We start from the raw sequence: 23039 nt of genomic DNA, 5'->3' as shown, positions 1-23039 counted from the left end.
CAATTTATAGCAAAGTAGCAACAAATTTTCCTTCTTTCAACATGTAAACCTTTATCAGAACAGCAAATAATAATACTAGATTCATGTTGAATCCGAAGAACAAGTGCAACGGAGTCAAAATAGTGATAGTGGCTGGAAACAAGTACTGTGGGAATACCTTTTGCGCCCACTATACATCATAAATTCTGGAAGTTGACAATCCCTTGTACAAGATTGACGATTTTTTCGCCTCTCAAAATCATAAAGGACTCAATGTAACTGGAAATAATCAGCAAAACTGAAATTTGGATCCATTAAAGGCTGCTGAATATTACCAAAAGACAATTTAAAGCACACCCAATAGTGTCCGACTTCTCCAAGGTCACGAGGAATACGATGATGATGGCCGTCCAGTGGATCTATCTTTGACAAAAACCATGACTTAGCCAGCAATCACTACGGAATACAGGAGCGTAATGACAAACTTATCAGGGAACCTAAAAGAGACATAACCGTGATTTTCAGCCATGAAAACCAAATGGCATATTTATTGGAATGAACTTACAAGTAACAAAGAATAGTGCAAACTTAATTTTTTAATGAAGATAGTTTTAACAGCATAAATTTGGGAAATTTTGGATTACATGAGTCTCAGGAAGGATTTTAGAAAAATTCAGACAATGACCAAGCCTAACATCCCCAGATGATGAAAGTCTAGCAATAGCCTAAGGATAGGAACCAGGACGGGATTGCACCGTATTTCGATTAATAATTGACTAGCGCAACTAACCACCCAATTTTTCTTCTAAAAAAATTGCCAGTTCCTGATTCTAATAGCCTTTGAACACATCAGGAGGTGACGGGCACGAGAAATAAAAATCGAACATATCAAAAAGACAACACTGAATATGGTATAGGGAAAAATCTTCCGCGGAGACGAGGGGCTACTACTAATTTTCGACTATTCCAAGAACACCTGATGATAGGAAACTGACTATCGCCTCGAACGACTACACACCTTCGCAGCATACCGGGCCCAATACCCTCAATATGGTTACTGCCATTAAAATAATTTCACAACTAATCGCTTCAGATCGGCGAGAGCGTTGCCGTTACCCTATTATCAAAGGGAAAAACCCGAGAGGAGTTTAGCGGCCCACGCGCGATTATCCAGACCGAAAACGCGGGACAGGTCCCCAGGTTTCACCGGCCGACATCTCGAGCAGCGCCGGAAGTTTCCCATTTTATTAATACATGAGCGGCACTCGACAGGGCCGAGGGAAGGGGAGTCTGGCCAGCGTATTTCGCCGATGCACGAATATTAGGGGGCATGCATGCGCTTACATGAATTCCGAATTGGGGATTATTTGTAAACTGGCCGTCACAACTGCGGGGCGCTCCGCACAAATAATCGTAGAGCCAGCTTAAAAAAAAAATGAAATTGCCGTCGCCTCCGCAAAGTAGACTATTACTAAATTATCCGCAAACAGGCACGTGGGGAGGAAAAGACGTGTCGCTCGGTCGCCTTATCCAGCAATCTCACCGTGCGGTGGTGAACTAGGATAAGCGAAAGCTGCCTAGCGTCCACTAGTTAACCAACTTCCGCTGAATCCATGCCTCGTGATAAGGTTAGACGTGATAGCAACTCGCGAAGGATATTTTTTCACACAGGCCAACAATGAGTAAGAAACCGCAAGGAGGAATTCCTTCGTTATTCTTCGTCAAGTCGTTATCCCGATGATATCTAGCAACAATGAACGTGAAAACTTAAAGGAAATATTTCGGCACATTAAGCTCTGATAACTTCTAACTCCGTGACCGCTTGATATTCATGAGGGTATCCTTTAAAAAACCGATTAGAAGAGGATATTTCGCACTAGAAAGGGTCTAATTCATGAGCACATAGATTCGATTCATAAGGAAACGCAAATGGAGTAAAAATATCGAACAAAATAAATGAAAAATATTTCCCCTTCAAATAAAAAGAAACTACCATATCTGTGGCAATACAAGCACAAGGCTTACGAGCCGATCAAACTGGTAAGCTCAGCGTGGGTATAAGTTTCGACTATCAATCGAAAACATGTACAAGTGACAGCACTATCGCCACAACAACGTCAATCAAAATTAGTTCCCTGCCACGAAAAGTAAACACTTTGAACTATATTGTCATATCAGTCGCCACCACAGCAAAATCCAATTATAATTGATAACCAATCAAACCCTTTCTCCTGTTCTCAAAAGCGAATCGAACCACCACCCACCAACAACCACCAAAGTGAATGCACAACATGGAGTGCATCATCGGTACACACAAAACATTCACATTCGTAATTGAAGTGAACATTACATCGATCATTTCTAAACAGCTCTCACACACTAAACTTGGTAAGGCTTATAAAATATATAGCCAAAATTAAGCATTTAAATCTCACCCCGAAGTAGACCGTGGAAAATTTTAACGTAAAAATTGAAGCATAACACTCACAAAGAATATTTATTCTCATCAAGGACTAAACCAACTCCATTTCAAAAAATAATAAGAACAATCCTACCAGCAAAGTCTATACCTAAAAAGGGAAGACAAGAATTAGTAGTAATTACAGAGACAAATCAAAATAGAACAGCAGGATGGATTTTACAAAATACAAACCTAAGGTCACATAGAATAACAATGAAGTGGGTTGCGATAAAATGACGTAACTGTATCAAACCCAATAAGCCTTTGATTTCAGTTCCATAATAATTATCTTGCAGGAATTACGAACAAAGAAACAAAGATCTGAATCCAAATGCATTTGCAATCCAATGCATGCAAATTGTACAATGCTCATTTACAATAATGTGAACACAAGTTTCGAGAGGGCGCGGTCAGGCAGCACACTCCACGAGAGAACGCGATGGAAAGGTTCAAAGACACTGGCACGAAAATGTCTAAAGTGATGGCAGGCAGTGTGTACCACTTGGTCGCTGGTGTGCCACAAGAATTTGCTTTTCAGAGGTAGAGTTAATGTTGATTTTAATAATGATTTGAGCGCAGCGGACACTACTATTGCCTTTTTGGTTGATGATATTATAAAGTCCACTATCTCCATCAAAGTAGAATCGGCAGAAGTGGCAGACAGGAAACTATAGAAATATTCATACACTAAATAAGCCTATAAATCCTTCGTAATGTAACTGATTTCCCCTCGAGCAAGTACGGTGTGGCAGAAAGGGGAGAACGGAGGAAGCGAGCACGCATCCACCTCAAACAAAAAACAACACGACGGCAGATCAGACAAGATTTTGGAATCCTTAGAAGCGTAACAAAGTTGATTACAGTTTCATGACGATTAAACTCGGAATATGATTCATTATAGACAGAAAAAATGTTTCACACTATCCCGAGTAAGAAGCAATTCAATGCCAAATGCAGGACATTGCCAGTTTACTTCCAAGCAAAAAATGATTTTTGAGGAACACTAAACAGAGGACATGAAGAAAACATGAAAAACTCTGGCTGCAATATCAATAACCTAGTCTCCAAAACATCAAGATTCGAAATTCAAAAACGCGCATATGAATGAGATAGAATAGTCCCATCTAATTCATATATTTGTATTTTTTCGTCTTCGATAACCAAAAAAAATACAAATGGAAAATTACAATAAATTTCAGAAAACGAAATAAAACTTCCTTAGAAAAATAAAGTCATTCCTGGTCACGCGAGATGGAGAAATGCCTCTATTTCTAAGATCCAGACAACTGGCGGGAACACTTCCCTAAACTGAAAACCAAGGCAAGAATCGGCCAAGCTGTCAGGGAGCGCTCATCACCTCCATCAAGTAGGCACGGGGCTTTTAAGTAGAGGGACAAAACACTCACATCACACGGAGCACTTCCCGTCGAGAGGCAATCCAACCGCGCGCGGAAGCAAGCGGCGCGAGACTAGAAGGAAGGAAGTGCATGGGCCGAGCAGGAACTGGAAGGTGCGCTTTGCCCTCGGCCGCGTCGGAGGACGGCGGGGTGACGCCCGCGCCTCACAACACACAAATCACGGGCAAACCGCTGACGGCGAGCCCGCCCCGACAAGCACTAAAACCCTTCTGGCCACTAAGGCAGTCGACGGGCGTTAAAAATAGACGCGCTCTCCCGCACACGCGATTCCCTCGGCACGCCATCAAACGGCCACTTTCACTCGCAGCGGAGAGAGAGGGGGTGTCCAGAGGAGTTGACACGGCGAGCGCCACCGCCCGACTGTTGTCGCCCATACAAGCAGTCCATTGATTGGGGCACGCGACGCCTCCTACCACACACGAGGACAATTGGCGAAGATATGCTTCGCCAATTGCACTTTGACGTGCCGCAGCATCACAGCAAATGCATTCTAGAGCACCCGCGGCGGTTAATCGGTAACCAAAAGTCGAGGCCAACATGGAAGCGAATGATAAAGATCAAATGGATGGTTTTTACGAGTAATGCGGAAATGCAAAGGAGAGTAGAGGAGAGATATTTGGAAGCCACGTGTAGAAGAAGAAGGGACAATTTAAACGGCCAAATCGTGGCTCAGATTGGTTTAATAAAGTTCTCTTTGAAGGATAGGTGGAAGGGAATGAGGGCAGAGGTGGGCTACAGGTGAGAGCAGGTGATGAAGGATGAAAATCAGAAAAATTATTGAAAGATTACACTGAAAGAGAATTGAGCGGAGAGCACCGTCCAACCAACCTTAGGTTTGATGGCGATTGATTATGAGCATAGAAAACGCCAACTTCAACATTATTCTGCATATTGGTAAATGCTTGGTAAATAATAAACACTTTTATTTTATAATAGTACTCTACCGATTAAGGTAGGTTTCCCTGGAGTACTAAAGAAGTATTCTGGAAGCTTCCCTTTCTTTCAAGCACTGCTATCTTCAATCCACTGTAAGGCCTACTGCCGTTCATTCTATCTAAAAAAATCCAACTCCCTTCCTTCCCATCCCTAACATTCTACCCTCTAACACCGTTTTCAACATCCCCTCCTCGTTAAGTACTCCCTCCATCCATACCTTCTGTCTCCTCCTTATCCCTTCTAAAAGCTGCCTCTCCTCATCCATCATGCCCAGCACTTCGTCGTTGCTCCACTTTTCCGTCCATTTCACCCTCTCCATTCTTCTCCATACATACATCTCGAATGCATCCAGTCTTCTCTCGTCTTCCTTCCACGTTTCCGCACCGTGAAGAGCTGCACTCCAGATCAAACATTTCCTTAACCTTTCCTTTAAACTCTTACATAACGATCCTCTCATAAGCTCCATCCTATTGTAAATCGCTATTCAGTAAATCCATCAAGCAACACGAAGTACCTAATGACTGGAAAATCGCTAATGTAACACCAATATTTAAAAGTGGAGACAAGGAACAGCCATCTAATTACAGGCCGATATCTTTAACGTCCATCTCATGCAAGGTCCTTGAACACATCGTAGTCAGCTCGGTAATGAAACACCTAGACGCGCAAAACTTATTAATTGGAACTCAACATGGATTCAGGAAAAGCAGATCGTGCGAAACTCAGTTAGCGCTTTTTGCCCACGATATTTTAGTCTCCGGGGAAGACAACATTCCAGTAGACGCAATTTTTCTTGATTTCAAAAAGGCATTTGATAAAGTACCCCACGGAAAGTTAATAATAAAACTGAAATCTTATGGTCTAGACGAAGATGTCATTTCCGGGATAAGAGAATTTTTGAGCGACCGCGTCCAAAGAGTAGTATTAGACGGTGCAGTCTCCAATGAGGTTAGAGTCACTTCTGGCGTTCCTCAGGGTAGTGTCATAGGCCCACTCCTATTCCTTCTTTATATAAACGACATTGGCGAAGTAGTACACAGTAAGTTACGATTATTTGCAGAAGACGCTGTAGGTTACAGAGAAATCCGTTCCAGCAAAGATATAGATGAACTAACGAATGACCTTGCTGCTATCCAAGCTTGGTACGATGCTTGGCAGTTAGAATTAAATTTGAAAAAATGCGTCCTAATGAATTTCTGGAAGAAGAACAACTCCCTACAACGTAAATATATAATTCGGGGTGCCCAATTAGAGACTGTTGAATCCGTGAAATATCTAGGAGCTAGACTCAATAATGATCTATCGTGGAATAAACATATTCGAGAAATAACCGGTCAAGCTAACCGTAAAATGGGTTTTGTCAAAAGAATATTAGGAAAGTGCGACGACAAAGTGAGAGTAATTATCTACTTTTCCCTCGTTAGACCACATTTGGAATACGCTGCCAGTGTTTGGGACCCTCATGAAAAAAGCTTAATAACAGAGTTAGAACGCGTGCAAAGAAGAGCTGCCAGGTATGTGAAATGTCGTTACGATAGTCTTGTTAGTGTAACTGACCTCTTAGATAAACTCGGATGGGAATCTCTATCGGACCGTAGATTAAAAAATAGACTAAACCTTTTAGATAAATTCAAGAGCAGTTTTTCTGACGAAGCTAACCATATCTTACGGACGCCAACATACTACGGAAGATCAGATCATATAAATAAAATAAGAGAGATAGATTGTAGAACAGACAGGTATAGAATGTAATTTTTTCCACGATCAATAAGAGATTATAACGGCAGCGATGGAACTCATAGATAGATTGCATGACTTGTAGTGTAGCCTACTAACCTATGTAAAAATTAATGCATGTTTCTTAATTCAATTATTATTTCTAACAGCATATAGTAGTATAGTTTGTTAGTATACGGGACGTTTTTTGGACGGTGTGGTGTGCATGCGGGAGTCCAAATGCATGCTGGTGATTGATCACCCCCTGCCAAACACCCTAAAGGTGGCTCGCAGGGTATTATATAGAGGTAGATGTAGCTCCTATTCATGAATACCTCCTTTGCTAGCGCAATTATCTTCCTGATGTCCTTACTAATGTATCCGTTTTCCCCCAATGTGATACCAAATAATTGAATTGCTCCACCTGCTCAAGTTTTCTCCCACCTACTTTTATCTTCAGTCTCACATTCCTCGCTCGCGATGATTTACAAACCCGCATGACCTTAGTCTTCTTGTGATTAATCCTCATCCCATAATCCTCGCATCGCTCCTCTAACGCATCCACCAGAACTTGCAGTCTCCTTTCTGACTAGCTATTCCACGCTGATCATCCGCGAACCTCACCGATTTAAACATCACTCCTCCCACTTTTACTTCAGCTTCCAACTCACCCCCACGCTTCTCTTAACATCTCCTCAGCGTACACATACCCATTTTTCCAATCCCCTTGAGAATTCGAGTATTCTCAATGCTCAGGTTGATGTAAAAAAGAAAAGATAATAAGAAATTCTGATGGTAATTGTGTCAGAATTAGGAGATGAATTAAAATTAATGTGCCTTAAACAGTTCCATAAGTACAATTGAAATGAAATAACCTCTAGTAATATGTTATCAATTTAATTTATTAATGCATCCAAACTGCTAGTAAGAGGCCTGAATAAAAGCATTTGCACCACTTAGTAAAGATTAAATACGTAAATGAATCATGTAATATTTCATCTTTTCAAATTCTCATGCAGATAAGTCACTTGTTCTACATGATTAGGTAATTAGCAGGTTTTGACGTCTCCATGTTACAGTACTAATGCCAGCTGAAAATTATCTTTCGCCACTCGTGTGACTGGACGAGTACTTTCTTGACAAAATTGTTATATTTGAGAACCCTAGCAATTTTTATTAAAAACTATGTTCACGAGTTTTCAGGCTCTTGAATCTTCATGGAATTAAATTGGTCGACGCGAACGAACTATAGAACTTAGCTTTAGCCGTAAGGACCAATTTTTTCTCTCAAGTTCTCACTTTGTTTAATCAACCTTAGCAACTCTTGTTTTGTTAGTTCGAGAAGGAAACAAAACGCAGCAAAGACTTAAAAGAAAATTAATATCGGACGTAAGTAATATTCAAACAGGCAAAAAGATGGCTCAATTTATGACGTCAAACAGGGAAAACCGGCATTGTCCGCTAAAGCCGAAAAGTTACATGTTTATTCCTAGAAATCTAAACAATTTTCACGTATTCTTTGAGTTAAGAAGGTACAGTAGGGTATAAAAGTATCGCACAGTAAAGTCGGAGCGACGCAGAGGTTCACTCAGATTATTCCGAATACGCCACCTGGGGCCGTATTCTGTAAATCCAAACCGATCGGTGCGGCACCGATTCGTCGGGTGCGACGTCACACCGACTCCCGGTAAGAAGTCGTGCGATTCTGTACGAACCCGATCGGTGCGGCACCGACGAGAGGACGGGAGATCGTCGGTAGCCGTACCGACAGCAAAAAGGTGTCGGTACGGCCACCGACAAGTGGGTTTCATGAACTCCCCGGTGCGCATTGTACGTTTTATTTTGTTTTTATCTTATCACTGAGTAAATAATGAGGTTTGCTGCAATGTTATCTTTTTCTGCCCCTTCGAATAGGCCACTATAATTCACTGTGTAATCATCTATATTGATTACCTTGACATAAATATAAGATATTGTTTAATAAACATGAGGTTTGCCATTATATAATGACATTTATGTTACTACTTTCACTCGCTTGTAATAGGATTTCTTTCACTCTATCATGCATTTATTTGCTCCTTTGACATAAAAAAGATATTTTTGATTAAATATGAGTTTTGCCGCAATGTTATCACTTTATCTCACTTTGAATAGGCAACTATTATTTCACTCGATCATCATTTGGCGTTTCTCTCGACATAGAAATAAGATCTTTTTATTTAAATATGAAGTTTGCCGTAACGGTATTAGTTTCTTTCATTTGTAATAGGCAACTATATTTCATTTTATCGTCAGCCATTGATTCCCTTAACGATAAAAGAAGATATTTGTTAATAAGTATGAGGTTTGCCGCTTTATTATCATTTTCTCTCACTTGGAATGCGCTCTACTTATACATATGTATTTCACCCAATCACAATTTCTTTACTTCCTCGTCATTACACTTCTTTTAATTACACCCAGCTCCATATTTTTATAGCAATTTCCTAACTTATTCCTCTAATATAACATTTACATTTGCTTTTGAATCCTACGTTCACGTTCCATGGCATGTGATTTTCGTCTGCTACGGTGCCAATGGCATAACCTTCCGTTGATAACATTTAGACGGAACTTACTTAATGACAACTATATTACTAAATCATGAATAAATAGCATTATACGGAACCAATATTTAAAAAAAGAAACTACGACCTCAAGGATAGTTTCAATAATTCATTCCAGCAACAACAATCTCCATCACATACAAACTTTATTGTGATGTTGTAATATTGTTTCCTTCGATTCTGTAGGTACAGCATTACTACCAGACATTATATAAGCATTGTTAACAACTTATCCAATATCGATTATCTTAATCTAGCAATAAGTCGTAATTTCCGCAAATAAAAAGAATTGAGAATGACGACAACAAACTGTGCCAATGAGTCTTCACTTGTTTTTACCCTTCTCATTGGTGGAGACACGTTAGATGACTTCCAACTTCGGATATATTCGGATTTTCCCTGTTTGGGAAGGAGAGGGAACCGTACCGACTGGATTGATACCGACGACCATACTGAATCGCTGAATTTGCCGTCGTCGTTATGGAAACCGTCGTCGGTACGGAATGATGTGCTGTCGGTGGGCTGGGAAGGGAAACCGACCGGTGCGGTACCGACGAAATACAGAATACGGCCCCTGATCGGAAGACGGTCGGCCGTCGCGGTTGACGAACAGGTATTCGGCGCCCACGTCGACAACTATAGGGTATACAGCAAACTGAAACTCCCAGGTCAAGGCATTAGACTGACTTATCGACTTCGAAAACGATATTATTACATGAGTTTTATGAAAGCGCTTCCTGTCGGCAGATTTCAGAACTTACAGGCCTCGGTAACTCTGTAACCGAAACTACTCGACTCGACATTCGTAATGCTACTCGAAACACTCGAGTCGAGTACCAACTACTTGACTCGACTCGAGCTTTTGAGTACTCGCACATCCCTATAAATAAATGTTCCTGGTAACTTTCCAAGCTATTCATATTAACTGAGTGCATGTAATTTGTTATTTTTCGTATATTCCGAGTTAGGTTTCCGAGGCTTATTTGGTTGTACTCCATGTTTTCAGGGAAGAGATAGTCGGTAGGGTTCCCCACTTCCATTCCAATGGTGTTTTTTACGCGACACCATCACGTGGACTACCTTTCCTCTGGCTCCTACCCTTGGACCTATCTGGCATGGATTGCTATACCGGGAATTATTCAGAATTAATCCCGCCAGTTCAGGTCAAGGAGTCATAGGAACGCGCAAGTCTTTCCACCGCGACAAGGTTGTAGTCCAAGGTTAAGGAAATAAATTAAATATCCTTCCTTGTAAATTCTATAATAAAAGGAAACAAAATGCTTCAATGGAAATAAAAAGAATGAAAACTAACGATATCAATGGAATCGGCTAATTCGCGATCTTCCCTGACAAGGAAAGGTGGAAGGAGGATCACGATATTTCGAATCTTACCATCGAAGTCTTAGTTACATGTCCAGAATCCGAGATTCACTTAGAATGTGAACTGAGTGGGGACCATTATCGGGCCATTATACTGCGACTCCACATCATCAACATTGAACGACTTGAGACGCCGAACCGTACGGACGTACCGGCTTTTGGGAGTCGCTCGCCGTCAAGGAAATTTTGTGTTCTCGCTTACTGGGAGTACTACATACTGGTGCACGACTTTACTTGTACGCCAAGAAAGTTTTTCTTTCAATAGTGAATAAACAATTATCTTACTGATCGGCGACAACAACTGCCTGATCAACTATGCCTGGCGGGGACGCCATGGCATCAACAATTTCAGAAGACGACGACACGCTCTCTGCCGTGAGCTTGTATTCCGAAGATGACATCGAATCGGTTGCTGCTGCCAACGACAACGGTGCCTCTTCCTGCGACGCAACCTCCCACGTTCCAGCATCGGTAAGTCACAGTGTGGCTTCCCCTCCTTCTATCCCTGATGTTCATATCCCAAATAGAAAATTAATTGCAATTTCCGTGCCAGAAAAAGTTACCTTCGATCCTTGTTTCCGCAAACTTGCCGGCCTTCCGCCAATTTCTACCGCTGTGGCAGCTGCTGTTGATTTTGAATCGACTCAACGTCCATCTACTTCCAAAACTAACCTTGCATTAGAATCTGACGCCGCTGACGCAGATGACGAAGATTATCGACCTCCTTCGAGATCATCTAAAAGGAAATACCTTAGAAAATCACCCAATTTGACTGAATATGCTCCGGTTCCGGTATCAAACCAGTTCGCTCCACTCTCGGATAGCCATGACGATCCTTCAGCTGAACCACCGCCAGTGCCATCTACCTCCTCAAACCTGAATCAAAATTTACGTAACCAGCCATCAGCGTCATCTGAACGCCAGCCTCGAAATCAACCCAGATCGTCTATCCCACCGATATTCCTGAAGGATCCTTTAAATTGGTCTCATAAATTCAGAGCAATTAAATCCGCATGTGAATTTCCGCCAATTTGTCACTCAACTGGCGCGAATGTTAAATGTCAACCGTCCACAAGCTCCGATTTTCGCTCGCTAGTTCGTCTCTTCTCTGAAAAAAATGGGAATATTTTACTTACCAACTCCCTGAAGATAAGAAGACGTACTTACTAATTCGCGGACTCTTCACTGATACTACCACTGAGGAAATCAAGTCATCTCTTGCTGATCGAAATCTTTTCCCGGAAGATGTTGTGCAGTTACGCACTACCAGACCTACCCGCCGCGAACAGGAGCGCCGTGATAGAATTCTTGCTGACGATCCTACAGCCATACTTCCAACGCCACCCACCAGATTGCTCCCGCTCTTCCAGATAAAAATTTCTTCGCAAGAGGACCGCCCCAGATACGAAGCCATCACCAATCTCTGCGATCTTGGTGTAACTTTTGAATCTTTCAAACCCTCCCCCGGTCCACCACAATGTAAAAATTGTCAACGTTTCGGCCACACGCAAAAATCTTGTGGCATGTCTCCTAGATGCGTCCGCTGTGGTGATCTCCATTCTCATACTGAATGCACTGTCGTAAAACCGGCTCCGGCTACCTGCGCTAACTGTAAGCAAAATCATCCGGCTAACTACCGGCAGTGCCCTGCATATGTTACTTACTCATAGCGTCTGCAAGCTTCGCGCCGCGCCGCCTCCACTCCTGCTGCTCCGCAAATTCAATCAACCAGCGCTTTCCCCTCTCTTCCTACTCCTACCTCCCCTCCTCCCGCTACCCCAACTCAACCTGCTCCTCCACTGCATGATACTCAAAAAGTATTTAAAAGTTGATAAAATGGATACATCCACTTCGGTCATAAATGTACACTTATCAACAGTCGTCATATTATTGAGGGCGAAAGAGTACATACACCAATTTACTTCCACCTGATACTAAAATATAATTGTGGTGTACACACTCACTGAAAGGAAAGCGATGGTGCTTTTAATGACGTAACTTCCAAATTCTTCAAGTGACCAAGGTCTAGAAATTTGGGAACTATGACTATCGATTGAATTACAATTATTTTTCTTTCTGATATAAACAACGAGTGTATCTGGTAATTTATTGAGAATTGTCTGTACTATGAGTAGGAATTTTACTAAACAGGCATTTGTAAGTTTTTAGCCGCAAGGACACAAAGATACAACCACATCCACTTCCCTCCCCTTACTTCCTCTCTGTGAATCAATGTTTAGAAATAAATGTGTTTACGTAGATAGAATCAAAATTTCAATAAAGTTATGCGTTTAAAAATATTCAGTTTTAATTCTTTCTTGATTTAACTGTATCGATTGCGTTGATGTTAAGAATGCATTACAAAATGGAAATAGAGCGGACTCACAACTTTTACCCTCACAGTCCGACATACCTTACTAGCATTCCATCACAACTTCATGAAAACGAACCTTGAAAAACTGTTTTCGTACATTTTAGTTATGTACTTCACGTAAATAACTACAATTGTATTCCGGAGGAATATTTAATTATTTATATTTCATAACCAGGCATATAGGTAGTCGCATATTGTGCAGACGATACTCGATAAGTATTTATCTGTACATTTACATAATTTCATGCTTTTACGTCAGCGTCTACAATGTTTCAGGCACCTTTTACTAATGCTAGTTTATTTTTGGTGTTTCTAAGACTTTGGCTTTGCCAGCATTTCCGGGTTTCTGATAGCTATGCAGAATTTCTTCGTTCGAATGAAGGCGTCTTCAAATACGTCGCTCTCGAGGAAATCAAGAACGGCGAGCAGCCAGTACGGGCAGCACATTGATCCCCAACGAGCCCTGATTCTGAAACGGCTGCTGATCTTAATCCATTGGATTGTTATATCGGGCTGCAAGTGGATGAGTTACTGTTTGTAACAACTATATCGTCGGAGCTCACTGCAGTCATCCTATATATTCCTATAAATTATCTTCCAGCAACGCATCTTCCTCGTCGTCCATTTTTCCCTTTTTAAATTTTCTATGATATAAAAATATATTATGCCGTTCCGGAATGGGTATCTACAATTTCGGCTAAATTAGTGCTTTCAACGCTTGCACTGTTTAAGATAGCCTTGCAGCAGTCATTTTCGAACATAGCGAAGCTTAGGCTTAGCTACCGCCAAAATTCTGACATCGGCGCTTCAGTTTTACCCATCAATCGGAGCCTATACTTCCGAAAAATTGCCATCATCAGCGCTACTAAATTTTCTGATTTTTAGTGTAAATCCAAATACCCCCACACACAATGCGATATATTGCAGTCATATGCAGGCCCGTCTGCCTTTGTGCTTCGGGCACTGTTCACGAGGGCGATTCATTTCGAGCGTCTTCGTCAGAGACCGACCGCGGGCGCGCAAAACAAAAATCCGAGGCCGCGTTGTCATTTTGCGCGCGCTCGCCTCGTGGCGCATTCCCTCAAGCAGTGGACCTCTTACCCACGCACCTCACACTCACAAACTCTCTACCTTGGACCGCCAAAATTCCCCAGCCTATATAAATATACAGTACCTTCCTCCTTCACCTCTAGAGTCGATGGTACTCGACTCGAGTGCTTCGAGTAGCATCACCAATGTCGAGCCGAGTCGAGTAGTTTCGGTTACAGAGCTGACGAGGCCAGTGAGTTCAGAAATCTGCCGACAGGAGGCGCTAGCATGTAACTCAGTTTCAGCTAGGTGTACCTACACGTAGCACCAGACCACTAGTAGTCGATGCGGGCGCCAAATAGCATTTCGTCAGCCGCGGCGGACGACCCTCTTCTGACCCGGAGGCGTACTCGGAGTAATCAGAGTGGACCACTGCATCGCTCCTACTTTCTCATGCGATACTTTTATACCCTACTCTACTATTTTTACTCAAACGCCGAGAGATTACGTAATTTTTTAAAAAGATTCATACGAAAAAATATGTAACTTTTAGGTTTTAGCGGTTAATGGCGGTTTTTTCCCAGTGTTTGACGTCACAAGTGGTGCTATCTTTTAGCCTTTTTGAGTACTAAATACCTCCGATATTAATTTTCGTTCACTCCTTTGTTGCGTTAAGTTTTCTTCATGAAATTACAAAACAAAAGTTACTAAGGTTTATTAAAAGATTTTTTTGTCTACATAGCCAACGCTAAGTTCTATAGTTCGTTTACTTCGACCACTTAGATTCCATAAGGATTCAATATCCATATAAATAATTTATATCATTTTATAATCAAAATTTCCATGGTTCCCCAATCTTGTAATTTTGGTAAGAAAGTACTTGTCCAGCCACATAAGTGTGTAGCGATAAACCATTTTCTGCAGGCAGTGATACTAAAACATGGAGACGTCAAACCCAGCTGCATGATGATGTAGAACAAGTGGTTTTTCTGGATGAGAATTTGAAAGAATCGAATATTGCGTAATATTTTACCTATATATTCTTGATTACAAATGCCACTACTCAGGGGTCTTCCAAGCAGTTTGGATACACTGGTAATTAAATTGTCGACATATCACTAAAGGTTAATTCATTTTTTCATTCATCTCCTAATTCTGACCCAAAGAACATCCGTGAGACCCAAATTATCCACGGCATTGAGCAACTTCTCGTGACCATAGGAAATTTTAAGCGACGATTATATGACACGAATTCTAATGTGATGCAGCCATAACTGAAGAGTGTAATAATTCTTGGGGGTCTGGGAACGATTCCCCAGAGGTAATCCATTAGATTAGATGAAGCGGGACACCTCCGCCTCCATACGGGTTTATTTGTAAGGTATAAACATCATAAGAGCCATCCCATCGGCACGGTCGGGTGAGAGTAATGGAGACAGCGGCGCACGAAGGATTCCATGTCATTCATGTGGAATATCCAGCATCGCGATGCATCGCATTTAGTTAACCTCCACGATATTCCAAGCAAGACATTTCAAATATTATTACGGAAATAAACATATTTGAGACATTCGTAATCAAGCATAAACATTGATAAGTCTTAAAGTTAGACAGTTAACAGCTCTTCCGAACGACTTATCAGAAGGACTTGCTGGCACAAAAATAAAATAAATTAAAAACACGATGACAAAATTTGTCTAGAGGATTACCCCTATTAACTAGACAGTCATGAGAGAATACAAATATGATAAATTTGAAATAAAACATTTACGCCTTAACGCGATCGGATTCGATACAAGAAGCCATTAAAATAATGTTTGATAGTGAAAACGATTGGATGAGTTCACGTGAGCATTTATTTTGTGGATTTTACCATACTTTCGTTTAATACATACAAATGCTAATTGAATTGAATTAAGAGATCAACTAGAAAAATAATAGTACACTAGAGGCATAAAAATATAAATTTGAGAATGTAAGGAGACTTCAGAGACTTTTTCATTTCACAAAGCTTACAATTTTACCAAGCCAAATACTGTTTCCCAGAAAAAAATAGAATTTAACTTGGGATTCAAAGGTTAAGCATCATATACAGCTGTGAATAAAGACGGTAGCTATTTTGCGCCTAATAAAAGGTACATATGCCTATGTTAACTACACTTAAATCAGACCAAATCAATGCAAGAGATACAGAACTGAATGAGCGACTACCACTACCTCGGTACCTCTCAGAAAAAACACTCGACGTCAGATGAACTGCTTAACATAATGGACTGAAAAAATGGCATAAGTTGAATTAATGGCAAGATGTTATTCCTAAATCATGTAAATTACGTTACAATGAGACTGCTTGAATGTTTTTTATCACTTGGTGTCGTCCCAGAACAATGAACAAAGCCCATTATTCCGAAAATTCAGCCTAAATCTACATAAAAATTACAAAACTATAATTTATATTAAAGGTATAAGGAGATGGTAAAAATCATGAAACCAAAATACTAGTAGCCAGCAACGACGTTCCCGTCGCATATTTTGAATACTGCATTCGTACCCGGTTAAACACGTGGAATGCAGTATTCCCATCACGCTTAAGAAAGTCCCGCCGCGACTTCACATGTTACAACTCAAAACAAATTATTTCATCATATCTTTTTCACTAATTTTCCATACAATGATGGCATTCATCACTCCTTTGTCACATTGGCACTTACATTCCAAATTATATCAACACTCGTCGTGTGTGTCGATTTGCATTTCCGAAAGGGCCCACGTAAAAATTCAGATTTTTGCATGCGACTCCCAGAAAATATGGCGAGGCGAAGACAAATTGTAACAGCCATTTGATGTAGTTATATCAGAGGAGCATATTTGTTAATTTGAAGGAAAATGTCATACATGTGGAACCTGCTTAACTCATAAGAGTGCTTGAGCGAGTTAATTGCCTCGCTCAGACTGGTCTCACGACGGCACCCTTTGTAACTGCCGATGCTAAGCGACATCGTCCATGTTTTCATCCCGCCCTTCAGCTCCATAAACATGGCCGTGTTTCGTATAAGTGCGTAGGGGCAAAAGAAAGGGAAAGTTGGCGATCCTAATACGGAGAAATGCTCCGGCTTATGGAATAATAGATAGCAATGGGAATCGGATCAGGAATTTGCGCGAATGGCGTGGCTCGCAGCATGAAAGTGCGCATTCAAAATCTCCACAAGGGAGCAGGGAAAACGACACGATGACGGAATGCACTTCGTAATTTCTCGATAAAAATTTCTCTCCGAGCAATCGTGTCAGTCCTTGGAGTGGGTGAGTAAAACAAATTCTGGTCAATGAAGTTTAAAAGGCGCGGTGCGTAACACGGGGAAGCGTTAGAGGTAATCATAAAGGCCTTAATATTGGACGAACAAGGATTTTTGGCTCTAGTTTTTGGGACTTGTCCGTAATACTGGAGAAAAAAGGACAATGACAGGGTATTAACGATTAGTCGAATGGAAATTAATATAGGCACGAGAGAAGGATAGTTAAAGAGGCGACGCAGCGACTGTTGGATTGAAAACACATCCTTCCGACTCCTTGAATAAACAGACTTCCTTGAGTAATCTACATTTTTTCATTTGCACCTTAGAAAAATTTTCGAATTTTCAAAGCAATGTCCATAAAAACATGGAAATAAAAGACTGTTACATCAAAAAATTATTAAATACTTTCGCGAAAATAACATTTACTTCGTTTCGATATGGGACCTCCTCCAAGACATTCCACTATAAAGAAGCTAAAGCGACCTTAATAAATAACTCATTCTGGAAATTAGTTATTTCACCTTGAAGATACCTGACGAATTAATGCAAAGAATTATTGAAGCTTTCATTAACACAACCTCAAGAAAAGGGTGCCTGGCGAAAAATACATGACCCAAAATCAGCCACACGCTATTTCTAGTACCACCTTTCAAATACTCGTAAAATAGTGAATGGTATACACTGTTTTTATAATTCACCATTACAAATTGAAAACAGCGTAGCACAAAGAATCCACACTGCCAATAAACCTCAATGCGGGGAGAGTTTAAAAACTTTAACTAACACGGCTTAACATGTTACGTTAGCGTTTTTTGATGAATTAAAACGACTCCCACCTTTAAACTTTGCGAATAATAGCTTGCACCAAAATGCAAACGAAAGCGATTTAGTATTTAAAATTTCAGACTGGCCCTTCTGAAAATAACAAAAATGTACTTACTCACTTCTGACCGTCTACATAGGGGAGTGTGACCTCTTCCTTGATAAAACAAAATATCAACCATTAGCCTTCCAGCAATGAAAATAAAATTGCACGGTTTACGAAATCATAAGAAAAAATATGGATACACATGATGTAATATTTCAAAACAAATTGTCGATGCAATGAGTAGGAATTTAACCATCGGATATTTGACAGTAATTAGCAGAAAGGATACGAAGATACAATCACAGTCACTTCCCCTGCTCATTTCCTCTCAGCGAATGAATGAGCTTACATATAGTAACAAATATGTTAACGTAGATAGTCATCATTACAATAAATTTAATCGTTTGAAAATTCAGTACTAACTTTTTCTTGAGTCATCTGTATGATTATGTTGATGTTAAGAATGTATCTTAAACAAAATGAAAAAAGTTTGATAACATCGGATACAAGCCCTCCCAGAACTTAACCGCAACTACCTAGCATGGGATAAACCGACTCGGCTACGAGGACACGACTTCTCAAAACATTGACTCTTAATATAAAAATAAAAAACGGGACGCGTGAGTGCCTACATATTATTGAAAACGACATTCGAACGTAAAAGAAATTCTTGTCCGAACAACTGGATATCGCTTCAAACGATGAGTGCAAGCGTAGCATTTTGTTATGTTCTGAGGTCGAAATGGATAGAGCTAAGTGATTGCTTTGATTTCTGACGCGCGAAACAAAGCATTTGGAAATGGACATTTGGCACATGAGTTAGCTACAACTGCTGCAGCGATTGATGTCTTAATAGTACTTACATGTGATGTAGGAAACGAAGGAGGGAAGAGGAAGGCGAGGAAAGGGATAAGGCAAATGAACGAAACGACTTCTCGAAACAAAGGGTCAATGAATGAATAACTGACAATGAATGAAACAAGATACATTGAACTGGAAGGCAGAGCAGTCTTGTCTTCATACCTATGGTGAAACATCGCAGAACTCCACTGATACTATCTATTCAGTCCGTATCATATAATCACCAAGATGGCTCAATTAACATGCTAAAGGTATCGAATTGCACAAATTCAAAGCCTAGTATCGTTTAAAAATACATTGTCATTCGCAATCACTAGTTGCTCATGCGAGAAAAAAACACATTACCAGCAGACTAAGACATTTCAACGACGTAAACAAATTTATTTTTCTCGGTAAAATTTTAACATTAGATAATAATCCATACGTGAACGAAATTAGAACAATATCTATCTTCTGATAAACCAGTCAGAAAATCGCGCAAGCGTTCATGCAATATGACGCTTTACATGAAGCCATTGGCCCGATGCAAGCGTTCACTGAAGAGCGGCCCTCACGAACATTATAAACAGTTACTATAATCACGAGAGTACTTTTTTCTTCACAGCGGGAAAAATAAAAGGCCGATGAAATACAACTATTAACACATCTACCGGTTTTCTTTTCTAAGCAGGAGAGTTCTTCCTAGGTGAAGTAATCCTATTATCTGCGTTAATTTTTTCGAAGAGTTTTTTTCTGCTGAGTGAATTCATCATAACTACACGAATCAAATACGGTAGTCATTTCATTCACTCAAAATCACTTCTTTTCAGCGCTAAAATTTAAATCAGTGATGATCAAGGTGATGATCATCATTTTCATCGAGTCTTCGCTGTAATCCATGAGTGCCCGACTAAGAGCAAACTGAAAATGCAAGCATTCAGTTCATGAAGGTAGAATATTTACGCACGAATAGAAAACAGTCGAAAGTTCGCATCATCGCAGTCTATCCTCAAGAAGACGAAGAAGTGAAAAGTCTAGTGTACACGAATTGAACTTTTGAGTAAATAGAGTTCCGTTAAATGATAGTAAGATATATAACTGCTTCCATCAAGGTCTAATGATTAAAGTAATGAATTCAATTTTCAAATTTTAATATTCTCAGCAAATAGTAAGATATATAAATCAAAGCATTGCGTATACTTTATTTTCAAAGGTACGAAAACCAATTTCACGTTAGAGCTCGGAGCGAGGAATATATTTCCAGATAAGGGAAAATGTGTGCGGCGAACTTCACAACAAAGCATGCTCACAACGCGTAAATGCATTCATTAACTAGCAGTAATTCCATTTATTTTTGAATGATGAAACATTCGCGTCGTCACACTCCCTGGAAATAATATGCATTGCGATTCTCATATTTTCCGTGAACTGTCAAAGTAAGTACGTCCTAAAGAGCTAGGAGACAATGGCCTTTAAAAACCGTGGACGTTCACAACTCTTGGCAGAGGTCCTTTAGTTGACGGATAACCGATACAAGGCACGATATCTGAACGAAACGTACTTCTAAATACGCAGAGTTCGCTCTGTTTTCGTTGTTTAAAGGATAAAAAAAAAGTCGCTAGCACATTAATTGATCAACATTTCCACTAAAAAACTTTTAGGTCTACAATAACTGTATTTTCGAGGAAGCAAGTGGAGGATAAGGTTTACGATACCGAAGCTTGAATTCATCCTCAGCAGATAAGATAAAAAGCGGAATGACTTTTCCATCACGAGAGGAAATTGCCATATATCATCATCCTTTCAACGCGAGATTGATGCCTCGAAACAATGGATCTATCAACGCTGCCGAAAGAGACGAGGTAGACTCAAGCGATACCTTGGAATGAAGAATGTTCGAAATAAATCACACTGCAAACGTTAATCACCGGAATACAAATATTTAATTATAAACAAACTACACATTTTATGTGAAGTATTCGGATTTTTTAAATACTGACAGCATAAAATTATTCTCCCCAAATTTTCTAATCTATAAAATTTCTCTTCCAGGTAACTAACATACACTCATTTAAATCCACTTAATCTGACAACTGGATTAAATAGAAATAATGATGATATCGACCACAGATCGGTCGATCACACGACGATAGCGCATATACTATAGCGCATTGTAGTGGTTTCAGGTCATTTTTACCAATATTGTTTGAAGGGCTTTAGAATAAACACCAAAATGGTTTCCCATACAAAGGATAGAGCATTGAAATATCCATATGGAAAGTACACAATCCTCCCTTTCTTTATCACCAGTAAATTTTTTCACAGCGGAGTATTTCTTTGATATCTTAAAGTTCAAATGCTAAGTATGTCTAATGAATTTTGATAAAACGTATCCCTTGCAGAACATAAAAAAATATCACACCTATCACATGTCGCATTGTTATGGAAAGAATTAATAATTGGAGCTTACTTATTTTCCGTGCTACTTACAAGATAGAATTTCCCTCACAGAAACGCGAAAGTAATCAATATTTAAGTACCAAAATTGAAAATGATATTACCGATTTTATTCTGAGAAATATTATTACTACATACTAACGGCTAAAGGTTGCTTAATTTCATGAAAAAGAGGAAGTAGTGCATCCTGTTATGTCGGCAGCTGCCGAGATATAAAATAGCGCAGGGAGGGAATGCTATGAGCTGCACTTGCACCCCCTTGGCTCATGAAAAGTAATGTTGGCCAATGATTGTAAAGACTACTTTGGTCACTTGAGTAGGAATAAAGTATTAAGTGAAGGAAAACATTAACAATATAAAAAACTAAAGAAATGTCTTTTCAACAAAACTCACATTGTTTTAAAGTTTAAACAAAAGCTTCATCGCCACAACTCGAAACACAACGGCCAAAGGCGGCGATGTTTTCAACAAAATGCCCATGCCGCAAACAAAACAAATATTTTCCTGTTATAATATTAGTTTAAGGATATGATAAACGAAGCCAAAAGCACACCTGAACCTTCACCTTAAATAATTGGCATTAAAAATAAGTTCTATTGCGACGTAATTTGGCGAATACAACAACGATATTGCCGTATATCATATATATCATTAATATGATATCAAATATTTTTTGAAGAAACAGATAAGCAATTGATTGGTATCTCAACATGGCAAGGAGGCATGAAGGTCAAAGGAGATGCAAATACTCTCACTTTCAATGTTGAAACAGTTCGAAATAATACGGTTACGTGGTAAGAACGGGCTTTTATGTTAGCCAGTATTTTAACCCTAGAACGGCAACGCTATTTTTTCGTCCTATTCCGGCAACAAGGGAAACCCAAATTTTCAAAAACTCGTATCTCACACCCATTATAGCTATGAGAGTCCCACTGTGGCTCATTTTGTTTGTTTCCTAATGTTAAATCAGGTGTCATAAAGATTTTTTATTCAAATTTTATCGAATGAGGTAAAAATGAGCACAACGAGAAGGTATTTATTTCAAGAAATCACAGTGCGCAAATTGTACGAAATCGAAAAATCGATTTTTGCCTTGGAAATGGGTATTATCAGTAAGAATTTCGGTCAAATTAGAGAAGAGCGGCTTTATAAGAAAGCAAAGAGCACATAAACCAGCAATGTAGAAAAAATAAATATATCATCATTCACTATATTATTTATATTTATTTACCTATTTGTTTATTTATAAGTTATATTGAGGGTACTGTACTAGTAATACTTACCCAAAAATTACGAAAATATAAAATTAAAGAAAAACTGAAAAATAAATCATTCACAAACGGTAGCGTGGGGTGATAAAACACCCCACTCGCACTTGCAACGTTTACTGCTCGAGACTGCGTGCCACTGAAGCGAGCTCTCCCTACACTCGGATAATCCAAGTGAATTTAGGTACACGTCCCAAAGCATTTAATTATTGTTAGAACGTATTTTAACCTGATAAGGGCAATGCTTTCCTTAACTTTATTTACCGATGGGTGGGTAGGTGGGGCAGCTCAAAGTGCAAGTACCTCCTCGCGAAGAGCTAAGCTACTTATATGTGCATTCTTATCACAAAGGATATTGTAAAAATAGGCTGAACTCCGCTCAATCAGGTAATTTTCTTTTCCTACTTTGGTTTT

At 39.8% G+C, this 23039-nt stretch overlaps 1 protein-coding gene across 3 annotated transcripts in view; it reads right to left on the bottom strand.

Annotated features, from left to right (window-relative positions):
• LOC124170736 (dual 3',5'-cyclic-AMP and -GMP phosphodiesterase 11) overlaps positions 1 to 23039 on the bottom strand; it is a 252214-nt gene that overhangs the window by 178345 nt on the left and 50830 nt on the right. The window contains exon 1 of one of the 3 annotated variants that reach the window (XM_046549637.1): positions 3847 to 4150. The exons of the other annotated variants lie outside the window; for them this stretch is intronic. The gene's annotated coding sequence lies outside the window, so the exon portion shown is untranslated. Of the gene's footprint in view, positions 1 to 3846; positions 4151 to 23039 lie in introns of those variants that run through there. 3 annotated transcript variants of the gene reach the window in all.

This window comes from Ischnura elegans, chromosome X, assembly GCF_921293095.1.
Source record: "Ischnura elegans chromosome X, ioIscEleg1.1, whole genome shotgun sequence".
Classification (NCBI taxonomy): domain Eukaryota; kingdom Metazoa; phylum Arthropoda; class Insecta; order Odonata; family Coenagrionidae; genus Ischnura; species Ischnura elegans.
Note: the sequence above shows the minus strand (reverse complement) of the source record. Positions and strands in the feature narration are given on the sequence as shown.